Below are 5,529 nucleotides of genomic sequence, written 5' to 3' on the forward strand. Positions count from 1 at the left end.
GACAAACAAATTGTGTGCCTCTCAACCACTTATCTTTTCTGGGATATTTTACCCTATAAGCAAATATTCCCGTAAGTAGAAAAACAGTGCAATTAGGATCTAAGAGTTCTTTCATGTTATTCTGACATTATAAGCCTGCAGCCAGACTCAAGTATCCAACTTTTTTAAAAACTTATTGCTTAAATAGTCCTTCCTCTCCTCAAAATGGGGAATTATTTCCAAAATCATCCTGTGCAGAATCAAAATTAATCTTAGAACTGTAATTCTCACCATTCAAATAAGGGCTACTAGGTAAGCAAATAAAAAAGGAATTAAAAAAGTACTTTAAATCAGTTTTAGAAGTTTCATGGCTATGAATTCTGTGCAGTTGGACTCATAATAATTAACCCTTCTAGCTCATAAATTAAAGACTCTTAAATACATTCAGATTTAAACGTTTAATGTATTTTTTCCACAATATGAGACATACTGAAGAAAGTGTGGTTGAAGGTTGTTGAAGTGTGGTTGACATGATGTTTAGTCATTGATAGCTTCTGCTATTCAGGAACCATTAATACAGCCAGTCCCTCATGTTTTTCAGTACATTGACAGCCATGTAAATATAAAAGTGTCCAAATATTACATACATATGTTTTCTTTTTTATAGGCAGTGAGTCTGGGAAGATAGGAGGCTTCCTATGGGGAATAAAAAAAATTAATATTTCTGTCCCTCTGTTATAATAGTGAGTTTGCAGTTGAAGATTTACTCTTTTGCTGCTGACTGAGCAGAGACCAACAGTAGATCCTGTGATTCTACCCTAGGAACTAAATAACAAATTCTGATGATGCAGTTAGCGCTGTTTCATCTTATTGCTTCCTCAGAGAAAATAAATATGCAGTCAAAAGCATCTTTATGTTAGTGCATCCAGAACTACATCCATTCTAGCAGCTTCATTGTAATAAAAACGTTAGGAAAAATAAGTACAACATCTTTAACTGGCAGTTCTATAAGAAAAAGTTTCCAGCTTATGCTTGGTTTTAAGAAACGACAGAAATATCACACTGTTAAGTGTAAGCTAGAAGGGGGTTTGTATTTGATTTACTCTTTGTTTCAAATCTTGTTCCTAAAAACCTTGAACTTCTAATTAATCTTCACTAATTTTGACCTTTCTTATATTTTGTTAACAGGCTTGTCTTGTGCTAAGGTAAATCTGGGTGAAACAGAAAATGGTACTTCCTTTCAAATCCAAACGGAGCAGCATGCCACAGCAGCTCTAGACCCATACCCCAGCACATGTTATGGGAACCATGGATGTGGACAGCGTTTCCTGTCAAGCTATGAAGGCCTGTATGAGAATTAACATTTTGGGCAAAAAGTTTTGGGGAGGCCTTCCCCAATCAAATACTTTCGTGGCATATACCTGGCATTACCTAGCAAGAAGGGCCAGAGACATTCAGTAGCTCTAGCCTTACCAGAAAACATCCATTCCAAACAGTTTGCTCATATATTGTTTGTACTACTGTCCTTCAGAGTGATGAGAGAACTGTGGCATAACGTACTGTTCCTCATGGACAACTTCTGTTGTTGTGAACTGTGAAATAACCTCCTTACATTCACTGCTTCACAGAGGTATTTAAAATGAAAACAGCCTTTTAAAAAAATATTCTTGTATGTTTATCAACATATTTTAGGGATCTGATAATTTCTCTCTCTTGGTTTACTGAAAGGTTATGTCCTGTTACAGCAATTCCACATTCACCGTTCAGTAATTATGTAAATAGAGACCAGCATGGAGAAATGTAAAATAATCCCTGCATCAGAGAGTACACCATTTTCACAAAGGTAAAAAAAAAAAAAAAAATCTAAATTGACTACTTGACTGCTTTTATTTTTACATAGATTGTTCTATAAAGTCTTGATAGTATGTTCTTGTAGTATACAAATCCCAAAGGAATTACACTTGAAAGTACAAAAAAGATGTTAAGGGGTTCAGGTTTTTAATGATGTTTGTAATTCTGCCTTTTAGGTTTGAAAAAGAGAACAGCCCATCATTCACCTCTGCATTTTTAGAGAGAAAATATCATGTTAATATCAATAGATATCAAGTACTGCAATGTTTTGTGTAGTTATATAGGCTATTCTTCAAAATTTTTTAATTGGTCTCCCTCTAGAACTGCTGGGGACTTCAGTGGAAGATAAGCCTACATACTTGCTTGCAGCTAGGAGCACTAGGGCCGACCGCTTCTTTTTGTCATACAGCACGTACCGTGTTTCAGTCAATAAAGTGTTTTTGTCGTTTATCTGCCTACAGATTACAATATGGGAATAGAACAGCTGCAGAACTCCACCTAGTGGTTTCCAGCAATCCCGCCAACTAATTAAGGACACTAATTTCCCTCTTTATCTCTTTAGTTCAGATTACTTCTCAAAACTGCTGCCACCACAAGGTGAAATTCTGGCCGAGATTAAGTCAGTCAGAACTATCCAGAGTCTGCACGCTGAAGACTTAAGCATAATATTGAATAAGCCTCAAACGATACGGCCACACTGTTCTTCCTTCTTCCACAGAGACAGAGGCAGGTGCTTGGCAATTTTAGCTTTTGGACTATGAATAGATATGGTTTGGGGGTATGAACATACATATTGTGGAAAACCTTGGCCAATACTTTTTTATCCTATGCTAGCCTAAAAACATTGTTTTAAATTAAATTCCTTACTGCATTTAGGCTTCTGGGTGAAACAAACTTTGTATCTAAAGGTAGGACAAAGAAAAGTATATAAAGGTTATTTAGACTTGTATTAATCTTACAATATTTTCTACAGGTACCAAGCCATAGGGAAAGAAACCTTTCATACGGTAAGCAATACACAAATGGCATTCTAGGCCAGATTATTCTCTTATATAGGTCAAAATACAAAGATTTCGTTAAGTAGAATTCATTCAGATCTGGTACGACTGAGACGGGAATCTATTCTACCATGTAATTTTTTGAGGCTTCTATATTTTAGTTCAGCTTGCAGGTCAACTTGCTGAATTCCTCTTCAAAGTAATTATGTTTAAGTTCAGCTGTTCTGGTACTATTGGTACTATGTACATAGTACTATGTACAATAGTACTATGGTACTATTGATTTAGCAGCATGTAAACTATATATTCATTTAACTTTCCTAATGTGTAAAGCTCACCTGAGGACATCTATTTGGAGGAACTTTGGATTTCAGAAGCAAAAGAGGGAATAAATTCTATTACGCTGCTCTTGTACAATCAGTACCACTATGTGAGGTTTATGCCCAAAGATTTACTATCGCATTTTAGTGAAAGCCATGTTTTTTTCAGATTTCCTCCCTTGATCATACACAGGATAAAATGATCTAGGGACCTAAACCAGAGTGCTTTGAAATTTAGGAGAACATTTAGCATCATTTATGCACAGAGACACTATTTTAAGTGATGACCTTGCATCCAGATTGCAGACAGATACTGTTCCTTGCATTCACACAAATGATAGTGTTCTGGATCTGTACATTAATTACAGGTGGTTCGAGTAAAAAAAAGATAGGAAAAGGTATTTCCTTATCAGTGATTTGGCAAAAAGCATTTGAGAATACGTATTAGAAAAGAAGCAGTTTGTTTATTGTCAAAGTATTATTTCTGTAGTTGGCAAAATAGGAAACTTCAGACTATATCAGGGTTTTGAAGCTTAGCAGTGTTGTGTTCAGTGGCTTGATGAAGTATTCCTCTCAATCCTTGGTACCAAAATATTATTCACATTGTAATTATGATATAGTTTTGCAACATCCTGAATGTGTACACTCACTTAACACTAAAACATTGTTCAAGTCACAGAATTTTGCACCTGCGTAACACGTAAATGAGCATTAAATGATCATCGTGCAGTCCTTAGCAAGATCAGGGCCGAAGATGGGCAAAAACTCTGTGGAACAGTTAGGTCTAAAGAGCCTGCTGATGAGGATAACCATGAAAAAAATATTTCTGGAAATATAACCCTCAAAGGAGAGATAGTGGGAAAAGACTTAGAGCAGAAAAAAAGAAAATATATATGGCAGGAAAGAGATTTAAAAAGAAAATGAGGTAACGGGTGGCTGCTACTGTACGTAGCAGGGGAAGGTCAATGATGTGGGAACCTCAGCGGAAGTTGTGCAGCGCTTCAGAGGCGTGGGCAACGAGCTTGCATTTGACACATGGAAGAACAGGAAATTGCAAATTTTAGAAATCGAGACAGAGGTTTGGCCAGAATAACAACACTATTAACTGACTGCCAGTTTTAAAGTTGCATTTTGAGGACAGGAGAAGGTTGCAATCATTGAGACAAAGTGATAACCTTAGCATGGTATTTTTGCTTATAGCTTAGGAACAAAAGAATCCACCCTGTACTCACTGGCTTTTAATTTTCTCCCTAATTTTTATACTTGCAACAGCATGGATTTTGTTGTCATCTTCCAAACCTTGACAAATTAGTTTTGGTATAGCACTTTTGCAGTTGTTCTGCTGGACTCAGAAAAAGTCTAATTACAAACAAAAACTAACTCCTGAGTTTTGTTCTTATTTTGCTCCTTTTCTTCAGCAGCATTTTAGAGCTAAGTATGTGTGTGTTTGTAGGGATGTATACCTGCTCAGCGACAGGATCAGAAGATGGTATGTGCCATTAACTTAAATGAAGAAAAAAATCCAGCTAAACGGTGTCTGTAAAACGTCGTTTTCAGAAACGTGCTAAAAAAACGCGGCAAAAGCCCACGACCGCAGCAGCCATCGCTGGTCAGAGGCCGGAGCTCTGGGCTTGTCCGTGCACCGTCAGCCGCAGCATCGCCAGGGAGGGCAGGGCCGGGCCCGAGGGGACGGGCACCCTGACGCCTCCCCGAGCCCGCTCCCGCCGGCGCGGCGCGCTGGTGCCACACCGCGGGGCTGCCCTCAAACCGCCGCAGCGGACCGGGCGGGAGGGGACGCCCTCCTTCGCGACGCCTCGGCTGGCACCGGAACCACTCGTTCGCGTGTGCGCGCTCGCTGCGGTCGCTGAACGGCCCTTTCAGTCCATTACCGTCCCCGGAAGACTCTCCCCCAGCGCCCGCCTCTCTCCCTGAGGGTAGGCCGCCCGCGCCGCCCGGCCCTTAGCCGGCGGCCCCGCCCCGCTCCCGGGGAGGCCGCACCCCCCCCAGGGCCCGCCCCTCTCCCGTCCCACTGGCCAACCGCACGACTCCCCGCTCCCCAGGCCGGCCCATGAGAGAGACTTCTTTTCCTAAGCTCCAGCCCCAGCGCTTTCTTCCCGCTAGAGTGACAGGTGCGTCACTACTGCCCCATTGGTCCGCCCTCCCCGAGACGGACAGGCGCTCGGGCCAGTCCTCGTCCCCCGGACGGAATCCTCCGCGGCCGTCCGCCCCGCGTCGTGACAGCAGAAGAGTCCGCCTTATCACGTCACCGAGAAGGGCGTGGCCATGATTGGCTGGCTTTCTCGTCACTGCCCCGCCCCGCAGAGCCTCTCCGGAAGCCCTGGACAGCGATTGGCCGAGGGGGAGGCCAGGCAGGCCCGGAT

Source organism: Phalacrocorax carbo, chromosome 8, assembly GCF_963921805.1.
Source record: "Phalacrocorax carbo chromosome 8, bPhaCar2.1, whole genome shotgun sequence".
Classification (NCBI taxonomy): domain Eukaryota; kingdom Metazoa; phylum Chordata; class Aves; order Suliformes; family Phalacrocoracidae; genus Phalacrocorax; species Phalacrocorax carbo.